Below are 12,943 nucleotides of genomic sequence, written 5' to 3'. Positions count from 1 at the left end.
TATCAAAATCTGAAATAATTATATCATTTTATACAATTCTAATTACGAAATTTGAAATATTTGGTTAGAAAAATTGATAAAGAGCTTATTAAAATTTGACATTTTTGTGTTTCAATAAAAAGATTTCAGATTTCGTAAATATTATATCAAATTTTCTTTCCAACTATATTAAATATTCTTATTTTAATCTCAATCATTCTTAAAAATAGTATCGAAAATCGTTATCATGCCAAAATGTTCCGCAATTGTAACCAAATATACTAAAAAGTAACACCATAATATCAAATATTGCTACAAACTTTCTTTCCGTGTATATAAATCTATTTATAACTTCTTTTGACTGACATGCTACCTCATTAATATTTTAACAAGCTTCTAAAAAGATTGAAAATTTAAACCCTTGTACATTATAATGTCAAAAAATAGTTTTCATTGGTATAAATATGAAGATTGAAACAAAACAAGTTTCTATTCAAACATGTTTGTTTTAACAAACACAATATTTCGAAATATTCAGTTGAAAGTTTTATGTTTAACTATACATATTTACAAATAATGTATAAGTAATTGTGTACTATAAAGAAAATTCAAAACTTCCTAAAATTTAGGTTGAAGATGTCAATGGACTTGTGACATAAAGAGTCACGTAATTGCATAGCCGAGACGTTCGATAATTGAGTCAAGAATGTGGTTCCACTTCGCTGCTCGCGCGCTTCATAACTGCTACTTGATATTCGCCCTGTTTGCAAAATTCCACAAAATTAGGTTACATCTACAAAGTTTTTCTTTTGATATAAAAAAGAAAGCATTCATTTCCCCTATTAAAGTGTCAATATCGTGATTTTTAATGTATATTACGAGAATAACGACATATTTTTGACAACTTTTTATAACATTTATTTCCATAACCGCACAATATCTTTTTCATGATGAAAAAACTAACTTTTTGTTTTTAAATATTTTACAAACTGTTATGAACATTTTTCAGCATGAAGAAATTTTTTGACCAGCGTACCCAAAAATGTATCTTAAAATAGAATATTCCTTAATTAAAAGTTGTAAATTAAATGAATTCACTTTACTTAGAAAAAAAGTGTAGTGTAATGTAAAAACAGTATTTCGTATTGTCTATATGTATGTCGATAACATTTCTTTAACTTGTGACAGTTTTGTCAAAATTTGTAAACACACAGATGTTATACTGAAATAACTTTCATCAAACAGTCTGTTTCAAACGTGAAGTTTCATTTAAATAGCATTGGTTTTGACATCTGACGAACGACCGTATAAACATTGCACAGTATTCTTCAGATATGCGAGTAAAAGCCGTCATTCATCGTTTCCGTTTATTGCAAACTTTTTGCTAGAAATATTTTAAATCAAGTACCTAACATCGTTTCAATGGGAGATCAAATTATTTTAATAAGTTAAATGTATATAGTTTCAATTGATAATACTTATGGAGTTCATTGCACTAATATTAATTTCTTATACATACATTATATAGAGATATATTAAGATTTTGTTTATTTTTGACAGAATTAATATAATTTAATCAAAAAAATTAGAGATGTAAGCTGTGACTGTACATCACAGTATTAGTGAAACCATTTCTTCCAAAAAAAAGTTTGTCTCACATCCCAATAAATAGAAGAGACATCGGACAGAAAAAAATTTTCGATCACTGCTTTTATACCAACCTAATGGCACCTCAACTGCGAGAAACAGTGATGTTCGCCCTCCCTGTGGCGTTGAGCGAACTAAAGTCCAGAGCTGAGCCATCAGCGCAGCGCGGGAACATTTGAAAAATTTGATTTTATTAGATATTTTATTTTATTTTAAATATGACAAATAATTATTAATAACATAATGTCATACTTAATAATTAGATAATTAATTTTTTTCAACGAAAATTTGCCAAAAAAAAATTTGTGGCCAAAAAAATATTAGGTATCTCAAAAAAATTCCTTGTAGCCTTGTTGTGTTGGTGAGACAAACAGACAGACAGCGCTTATGAAAATTGCACTGAATTTAATCATAAATGTTCGAAATGTAGTCAGAACAAGAAAAAAAGACTTTAATCTCTTTAAATTATAAATTTTGATAAAGCGAAAAGCTAAAAATTGATCACCATGAGAAAATAATTTTTTTTTAAATTTTCTTTGTAAAAAAATTATTCGAAGCACAAAAAAAAATATCACGATGAGAAAATAAAATCAAATTTTTCAAATGTGCCCGCGCTGCGCTGATGGCTCAGCTCTGGACTTTAGTTCGGTCAACGCCACAGGGAGGGCGAACATCACTGTTTCTCGTAGTTGAGGTGCCATTAGATTAGTATAGAAGTAGTGATCGAAAATTTTTTTCTGCCCGATGTCTCTTCTATTTATTGGGATGTGAGACAAACTTTTTTTTGGAAGAAATGGTTTCACTAATACTGTGATGACCATTTTTTTATTTTAATTTAATTATTAAAAATAAAATAATAATAATAATAATAACTATTAAAAAATAATAAAAATAAAAAAAAATTTTTTTAAATAATTCATTTTTTAAATTATTATTTAATTTTTTAATATTGGCTAATTATTTTTTGCCAATAATTTGGCAAGTGATGGTTGCCAATCATTGGCATCGGCGTGGACAGTCCATGATTTTACCAATAATGGTCCATTATTGGGTGCCAATGGTTTTTTTATTGGCTCCCATCATTGGGCCAATTAATACACCAATGGTTACTCGTGGCAAAGTATTACAGAAAGTAGTATGTGTTATGCGGCCGCATTCTAGGGGAATCTCGACTCATGCGGCAAACTACAAACAAGTCTCGCTTCCCTTACAAATGCGCCTTTGTAACACAAATAACTATTAAAGGTTTCTCCGTATTTTTCCTTTAAATCTGTAGTCACAGATTTCATCTCCAATTTTTTTTTTATTAAATTATATTAATTTTGTCAAAAGTTCTACGATTTTGACACAAAAATTAAGTTTTCCTCACTGTGTAACACTTATGAAAAACAAATGTTTAATTATTTGATCAGCTGACGTATAGAAAAAAACACATAGGCTTATTTAAAAATTTTTAGCTGTATCTGATAGTATCGACACCTCTTGGTAGTTGTTCATAGCAACAACTCAAATAAAGCATGTTCCTTCTTGCAGATCTCTGCTCGACCCGGTTGGTATTACCGATTTTTATTTCTTGCACGATAAATGAGACCATACTTGCATACAAATCTATCTTTACACAGCTCTACTACTTTTATCCAATTAGTTTCAAATAATCAGTTACAGACCGACTATTATCAAATAAATATTCACTTGAACCAAATAATTTTTATTTAACTAAAATTAACTATTTGATTTTCCATCAATTAAATAATTGATGGAAAATACTAATTATGCGATAACAGAAAGTAAAAAGGAAGTCTTATTTTAAGGCAGAAATGGTGCCTTATTTTAAGATGCAACATTTCTAAGGTAAGGGACGAAGGGCCAAAATGGGATAGGAGGCAAAACAGGATAGTTGCCTTTATTCACAAATTAATGGACCAATAATAGTGGTATTGCACATAATGTGGAACCAATATGACAGTTTTAAGGTGGTAAAAACATTGAACGATTATACTACGTTTTTTCTTTTACCACGTTGTTTCATGAAAAAAACTGTTATCGGTGATTTTCCTCTAACTTATCCATTTTGTTCAGAACGTGTTTATTTTGTAAATAACAGCATTTTATATTACATTTTTTGTTTTTCATAAGTGTCACTGACTACTCTAGCAGGTAAACATTTGTTTAATTGTTTGTTGAATCATACTTTTTATTGGTTAACTTTTTAGTGTCATTTCGCATAAGGGGCAAAATGGGATATGAAGTTTATTTTATCATATAATTAAAAACATATTATTGTAAGTACATGAGTTAATTACTTTTGTATAAATGTTTCATTTTTCTTGTAGAAGGGTAAAAAAATTATAAAATAAATACAAGTAGAGAAAATTGGTCAGAAGCTGCCTTTCAAAAAAGAAAGTAGCCACAAGCCCAAACCTGGGCTTCAATCAAGCCACTGCGCGGTATAAAAATTAGCTACCCACACAGCACCGAAAGTTTCCTAAACCTGTATTATAGCTGTGCGTGCCAAGTTGGAAAAATTTACCGTAAAGCTTAGCACAGGTTGTGTAAATATGTAAATGTCCGCAAATGAGTAAATGTTTAGCGTAAAACTGTACTGAATCTTTAAATTACGTATTTAGTACAGGTTTAGCGTAAAACTGTACTGAATCTTTAAATTACATATTTGGTACAGGTTTAGCGTAAAACTGTACTGAATATTTAAATTACATATTTGGTACAGGTTTAGCGTAAAAGTTGCCTGAACATTTAAAATAAATCTTTTGTAAAGTTTTATCATAAAATTTGCTTAAAAATTAAAATTAAATCTTTATTACAGTTTTAGTGTCTGATGCATAATGGTAAAATTACTTAGCAAAAAGCTGCCAATCCTAAGTGGATTGCAGAAAAAAGGTAAAAATAATTTAATTTAAATTAAATAATTTTAATTTATTGAAATTAATGAAATTTTTATTTAAAAAAGAACATAAAAAGTATACAATTTTGAAACAAAAAATTCTAATTTATAAAAACTTCTTTTTATGAGTGCATTTTTTTCAGATGTTCAGGAGATTTTAAGGATTCACCATATCACTACCATTAATTAATTTATTAATAAATATATTTGTGTTCATTGTATTTAAACCTTTTTTTTATTATACCATTTCCCACTATACTAGTTATTTTTTTATTTATATGAATTGATAGCATCATTTGCAGTTAATATTTTCCGCTCAGTATAATTTTTTTATTGAAAAAAACATTATTTCTACAAAAAACTTTAATGAAAATGTAATTAACACTTTTTGTAGTTTAATTTCGCACTAAATATTTAATAAAGCTTTAATTTAAAATAGACAATTTCTACACTAAAACTGTAATAAAGATTTAATTTTAATTTTTAAGCAAATTTTATGATAAAACTTTACAAAAGATTTATTTTAAATGTTCAGGCAACTTTTACGCTAAACCTGTACCAAATATGTAATTTAAAGATTCAGTATACAGTTTTGCGCTAAACCTGTACTAAATATGTAATTTAAAGATTCAGTACAGTTTTACGCTAAACATTTACTCAATTGCGGACATTTACATATTTACACAACCTGTGCTAAGCTTTACGGTAAATTTTTCCAACTTGGCACGCACAGCATTAATACAGGTTTAGGAAACTTTCGGTGCTGTGTGGGTAACATAACCTAAACTTTTATGAAACCTGTCAACACAATATTATTGAAATTTTACTTTATTTTATTTTACTTTTATTTTAATTTATATATAAAACATAAAGAGACCAATTTATTTTTGTATATAATTTATATATTTGTGAGAAAATTGTAATAAAATTATGTTGCCCAATGGGAAAAATACCATTGGCGTATTAATGGCCCAATAATGGGAGCCAGGGATGCCAATATAATTTCAATAATGGCACCCAATAATGGACCATTATGGGTAAAGTCATGGGCTGTCCACGCCGATGCCAATGATTGGCAACCATCATTGGCAAATTATTGGCAACCAATAATTATCCAATATTAAAAATTTTAATAATAATTTAAAAAATCAATAATTTAAAAATAAAATTTTTATTTTTATTATTTTTTAATAGTTATTATTATTATTATTTTATTTTTATTAATTAAATTAAAATTAAAAAATGGTCATCAAAGTATTAGTGAAACCATTTCTTCTAAAAAAGAGTTTGTCTCAAATCCAATTAATAGGAGAGACATCGGGTAGAAAAAAATTTCGACAAGAAAAAAATTTTCGATCACTGCTTATATACCAATCTAATGGCACCTCAACTGCGAGAAACAGTTATGATGTTCGCCCTCCCTGTGGCATTGAGCAAACTAAAGTCCAGAGCTGAGCCATCAGCCCAGCGCGGGAACATTTGAAAAATTTGATTTTATTAGATATTTTATTTTATTTTAAATATGACAAATAATTAACTTAATAAATAATTAATGTCATTAATAATTATTAATAACATAATGTCATACTTAATAATTCGTTAATTATTATAAAATAAAATATCTAATAAAATCAAATTTTTTAAATGTTCCCGCGCTGCGCTGATGGCTCAGCTCTAGACTTTAGTTCGCTCAACGCCACAGGGAGGGTGAACATCATAACTGTTTCTCGCAGTTGAGGTGCCATTAGATTGGTATATAAGCAGTGATCGAAAATTTTTTTCTTGTCGAAATTTTTTTCTACGCGATGTCTCTCCTATTAATTGGATTTGAGACAAACTCTTTTTTGGAAGAAATGGTTTCACTAATACTTTGATGACCATTTTTTTATTTTAATTTAATTATTAAAAATAAAATAATAATAATAATAATAATAATAATAATAATAACTATTAAAAAATAATAAAAATAAAAATTTTATTTTTAAATTATTATTAAAATTTTTAATATTGGCTAATTATTGGTTGCCAATAATTTGCCAATGATGGTTGCCAATCATTGGCATCGGCGTGGACAGCCCATGACTTTACCAATAATGGTCCATTATTGGGTGCCAATGGTTTTTTCATTGGCTCCCATCATTGGGCCAATTAATACGCCAATGGTTACTCGTGTCAGTTTCCCATTGGGTGTATATATAACATTATTTTCACACTACAATTAAAGCTGTATTCATTGAACGCAAACAATTCATGATATGAAAATGTTTTATAAACATAGTTTTTAAATTTTTTATACAGGAATGAAGATGTGAGTCTTTTGAATGAATTCTTTTAGTTGCGATTAACTATAGACGCGTCCCATTTTTGGAAAGGCGTCCATGACACTTTACACTCGTGCACTTTCGTTGTACGTCTAGTTACAACTCAATAGTATCTAGACCTCATGGGCTTGATTAAAGACTTTTAACGTCTCATTTCTAGCGAATAAAATTTTGTATTGAGTCCAAGACCACAAAGGCTTGTTTTGAATCTATTAGAACTAAATATTTTTCATATTAATATCTCGGTTTTCATTAAGACCTCAACGGCTTATTTTTAGACGATTCCTTGTGATTAATATTAGTTATCGGCTACTTTGACCTCTTCGATTAGGCTCAAATTTTTTTTCCATTTTGTACCCCTCAAAAAAGAGCTTCATGATTTTTTTCAAATTTTTTCATCAAGCCGCTTACGAAATATGAGTTTTTCAAAATTGGAGAATTTTAATCATTTTTTATTTTTGAATGCTCATAACTTCCTTAAAAATGCATCAATTTTAAAATTTTTTTTTCAAATTGTGTGTTTTGATGCGCTGATTATGAAAATTATAATGACAATACACAAAAATTTGATAATTTTATGGTGAAAACCATAAAAAAGTCCTAAAATTTATAGTTTTTACCATAGAAATTAAATTTTTGGGTATTGTCACTATGATTTTCGTAATCAGCGCATCAAAATGGTAAATATCTGGAAATTTCGTTAAATATTAATAAAATGATTAAATAAAGTTAAATTATATAAAATTTACACATTAATAAGCATCAATAACAACCCTTTTCAAAAAATTTAACCGAATTATGGGTTTTTAAATATTTGCAGCGTCTTTTATACATATATATATATATATATATATATATTTAAATGCGAAATTTTCTCATTTTTTAAATAATTTTATTGTAAAATTACAGTACAAGACTTATTTTGGTAAGTTTTATATTGTTTAATCTTTAAATCATATAATTTAATTAATTTCACTCTTTCACTCTTCTTCACTCTTGCTTTGCACAGACCCAGATAGTAAAGGCGCATATGTGCCAATGCTTACGACCGGCATGTTACCAGCCCGGTTGTAAATGCGGACATATACAGGATACCGGCACTCTTGTACCGGGCTGGATGTAAAATGACAACCGGTGAATTACCGGACTGGTACCATCATTTGAATACAATTTTATACCGCCAGAGGAGTTATGCCGGCAATAAAATTAGTGCTGGCCCGGTAATAATATTCGAGTCCGCTTTAATACCGCCAAATGAGTTCCGCCGGCAATAAAATTAGTGCCGGCCCGGTACCGACATTTGAGTTGATTTTATACCTCCGAAGAATGCTGTTGCCTGATTAATTTAATTATATCATTATTCTTTATTTATAATTTATTTCATTTTTTTCATGGCTGTATCTGGCCGGTACCACACCATCGCTTAACTTTATAAGCTTACTTTGTATTCTAGAATACGCGTAGAAATAGTCAACCCAGGGAAGACCCTTGGAGAAGGTTCGAAGTAAGATGTAAAAAACCTTGGCGAAACCATAGGATAGGGCAAATAAATTCACTGGGAGAACCCTTGCTTATGAGCGTTTCCCATGGTCTGGGAAATGCCTGGCTGAAGAGCAGAAATACATTTTTTTGATTTTAATAAAATTAATGCATTATAACCCTTGGCGAACCATGGATTGAGACAAAAATGTTTTTACCCTGGATTAATCATGGCAAAACATTTTTAATCTTTTTTTATTGCATTTTTTTCACTTTAACCCTTGGCGAACCATGGATCGAGACAAAAATGCTTTTACCCTGGATGAAATATGGTAAAAACTTTTTAATCTTTTTTTATTGCATTTTTTTCACTTTAACCCTTGGCGAACCATGGATTGAGACAAAAATGTTTTTATCCTGGATTAATCATGACAAAACATTTTTAATCTTTTTTTATTGCATTTTTTTCACTTTAACCCTTGGCAAACAATGGATCGAAACAAAAATGTTTTTACCCTTGATTAACCATGGCAAAACATTTTTAGTTTTATTTATTGAATTTTTGTCACGTTAACCCTTGGAGAACGACGGATCTAGATATAAATGCTTTTACCCTGGATGAACCATGGAACAATCAGATTATAGTTTATTCATGTAAGAAAATTAAAAAAAAAATTTTTTTTGTTACATTTTTGTAGTAAAAGAATTAAGTTAATAATAATTACGTTATTTAGTTAATTAATTTATTTACAGAGAAAATTTGACAAAAAATTATTTTCTCATCGTGATATTTTTTTGGGCTACCAGTAATTTTTTTACAAAGAAAATTTGAATAAAAAATTATTTTCTCATGGTGAAGTTTTTTTTGTGCTACGTATAAATTTTTTTTTAAATTTAAATTAATTTAAAAAAAATTTTTAAAAAAAGTTAAATTTAAATTTTTGTAACTAATAATTACTACTTTTAGTTAATTAATTTTTTTACAGAGAATATTTGATAAAAAAATTATGGGAGGTAGGAAAGGTTAGGGAAATGTGGAACAGATATGAGAAAGAATGGAGAAAGGAGAAAGATAATGTGTGGGAAAAACTAGGCGAATTGGAAAGAGGGATCAAGGAACGAGAAGAAGAGAGAAAGGAGGACATAGGTAGGCTAGAGAAGAAATTGAAGGGATTGGAGGGACTTGAAGAGAGAGTAGAAAAGCTGGAAATAAGCAAGGAAGGGAGGTGAAAATGGTGCAGTCGGTAAGGAAGAAGTTAAAGAGGTAGTGGAGGGTTTAAAAAGACAAATAGAAAGCTTGGAGAAGGAGAAGAGAAAAAGAAATATAGTAATGAAAGGATTGAAATTGGAAAGAAGCGGTAGAAAGGAAGGAATGGAAAGTTTATTGGAAAAGTTGGAAGTTAAAGTAAAGATAGTAGGGATTAGAGGAGTAGGAAAAGAGGAGGAAGGGAGATTGGCGTTGTGGATTGTGGAATTAGGAAGTGAGGATGGGAAGAGAGAGGTGATGGAAGCCAAGAAGAAGTTAAAAGGAGGAAAGGTGTGGATCGAAGAGGACAGGACATGGAGAGAAAGGAGGATTCATTGGTTGCTGGAGGACAAGTGTTAGTAGGAGAGAAGCAAGGGGAGGTGGGTGAAATGGGGAAGAGAATGTTTATGGATTGAGGGCAAAAAGTGGATAGCAAAAGAAATAGAAGGGAAAGAGGTAGTGGTTGAAGAAGAAGGAGCGAAGGATTTTTCAAAAGAGTTGATGCAGGAAAGAGGGGGTTAAGAATTGGGTTTTGGAATGTGTCTGGAATGAGTAATAAGTAGGAGGGTTTTTGGAGGCTATTAGGAGGGTGGGATGTAGTAATGCTATGCGAGACTTGGGTAGAGAGAAAGGAGTGGGAAGGAGTAAAGAGGAAACTGACGAAAGGATATAGGTGGAGAATCCAGGAGGCAAAGAGAGAACACATCAAAGGAAGAAGTGCAGGAGGAATGATATCAAGAGTAAGAAGGAGAATCGAACAGGTGGATAAGGAGTCGGAAATTAAGGTGAAGGGATTGATGATGAGAGAGATTAGGTTGGGAAAAGAAAGCCTAAGGATAATAGGGATGTACAGGAGAAGGGGAGAGACAAAAAGATGGAAGGTGCTGGAGGAATGGATGGAGAAAGGAGTAGAAGGAAAGTTATAATAGGGGGGATTTTAATGCATGGACAGGAAAGCTTAGAAGAGGGGAGTGGGATGAAGAAGAAGAAAAATTTATCAGAAGGTCCAAGCATAAAGAAATAGACAAAGAAAGAAGGAAGCTACTGAATTTATTGGGAGAGTGGGGGTGGGAAATTTGTAATGGAAGTGTAGAGGGGGATGAAAATGAAGAAATCACGTTCATAGGAAAAGAGGAAACAATCATTGACTATGTGCTGGCAGAAGGAAGAACGATGGAATTGATTAAAAGAATGGAAGTGGGAAGGGAAGTGGATTCGGGGCATTGTCCTTTAATAGTTGAATTAAAAGAGGGAGGAAGAATTGATGGATGGAGGGGAGGTGAGAGAAGAGAGAAAAAAGGGGTGGAAAGGATGGACAAGTGGAGCATAGAGCGGTTGCTGGAATATGAAGAAAGGATGAAGTAGAAAAGACAGGAATTTCAGGGTGAGAGAGGGGTAGACTTCAGATTGGAACAAATGAGGATAATAATGGAAAAGGTGAAAAAGGAGATGTCAAGAGAAGAGGTGGAAGAGAGAAAAGGATGGTGGGGTGAGGAATGTGAGAGGAGTAGACAAGAATTAAGGGAATGTATAAGGGAATGGAGAATGAATAGATTGAAAGAAGAGGAATACAACAGGAGGCACAAAGAACATGGGAAATTGGTAAGGAGAAATAGGGAGGAGGGAAGCATTAAGTTTGTAGAAAAGGTGAAAAAGGCAATTAGTAAAGGGAAAGAATGGGAGGTAATAAACAAGCAAAGAAAAAGATGAAAGGAAGTCTGTAGAGAAATAAAGATGGAAGAATGGACGAATTATTTTAATGGATTAAGTGGTGGCACGGAGAGTAGGATAAGAGGAGGAGAGAAGAATAAGGTGTGGGGGTATGGACCAGGGGAAAGTGACAAAGGAGGAGGTTTTTGAGGCGATAGACAGACTGAAGAGAAACAAAGCGGCTGTATGGGATGGGATGGAAGGGGAATGTTTGAAGTATGGAGGAGAGACGATAAAGGAAGAGATGTGGAGAATAATTAATATAGTGTAGAAAGGAGAGGGATACCCGGAGGAATGGAGGACGGGATTAATAGCACCATAGTGAAAAAAGGAGAGGGGAGAAAAGTGGAAGATTATAGAGGAGTGACGTTGATGCTGGTGGGGTACAAAGTGTACGCGGAGGTGATAAGAAAAAGGTTAGAGAAGAAGGTGGAAGAAATGAAATGCATTCCGGACAATCAAACGGGTTTCAGGAAAGGGATGGGCACGGTGGACAATATTTATGTACTAAACTATTTAGTGAATAGAAATTTCGGAAGGGAAAAAGAAAAACTGATTGCGTTGTTTGTGGACTTTAAAGCCTCCTAAACTCTATCCTATTTTGCAAAGATTGATTTGCCTGATACCACCTGTAATTGTCTCTTCTGGATTGTAAGGCCCTATCGCATTCTGAATTCCACCAAAGCGGCTTGGCACGGGTTGGTAGAGAGGTGCAGGATGGAATGAAGGCACCAGAGTCCAGGATTCATTTTCTGATAGAGTTGACAAAATGATCAGATTATCAGATTAAGATTTCCACAAGGGACATCTGGGTCGCTGTTTCTTGTTGGGATTGAGGTGTTTGTGAAAGTGTAAAAGTAAGAAGTGAGGAACCTCTGATGTCATTGAATTGTTCCCCCCAACAGGAGTGATGGACGTTAAAGTCACCATAAAAGATGTAATTTTGGGTGGAAGGGAGTTGTTCAAAAAGTTCATCCCATAGACCCGAACTTACATCCCCACCAGGGGGATCATAAACGCAAATTAGCTGGGTGGATCGAAACATCGTACGGAGTACAAGGGCAACAACATCAAAGTGATAATTGCCCACAGCAATGCGAGAGGAAAAGCAAATGCGATCCTTTTGCGAATCAGAATCGCAACTCCTCAGCCCTTGCCGCCTACACGATCTTGTCTCACAGTGATGTATTCTGGTAATTCAAAGGAGACTTTCTGAGATAGCCGAGTCTCCGTGATACAAACGACATAAAATAAGCAATTAAAATAAGAGGTAAAATATTACTATAAGAAAAATAAAATTCAATTCTGTTTATACATATATCGTCTTTAACTTCGACAATCGCTCTGAAAACATCTGAAGTGTAATACTCCTTGTCCATATCCGAATGGGACAATGAACGAGCAGACCCAGAATTCAGCAAAGTGGAGCTGTAAGTTTCAGTCTATGGTGCGCTCAGGACATTCCGTGAATTAAGTTCATCAGATTTCATACGTACTTTTTGTCATCTGCTACTGTGATTATTCAGTGCAGATGTTGTTTTTATTAGATAAACAAATTAGTTGTCCAAAAACGTTTTTAGAACGAACATCGTTTTTTTAAAACGATAGTGTCAGCCTCTCCAAGTGAGGCCGTACGGTCTCCTTATGCTACTCCCTGAG

Source organism: Leptopilina boulardi, unplaced genomic scaffold (assembly GCF_019393585.1).
Source record: "Leptopilina boulardi isolate dan_hultmark-lab unplaced genomic scaffold, ZJU_Lbou_2.1 LbouV2_213, whole genome shotgun sequence".
Classification (NCBI taxonomy): domain Eukaryota; kingdom Metazoa; phylum Arthropoda; class Insecta; order Hymenoptera; family Figitidae; genus Leptopilina; species Leptopilina boulardi.
Note: the sequence above shows the minus strand (reverse complement) of the source record.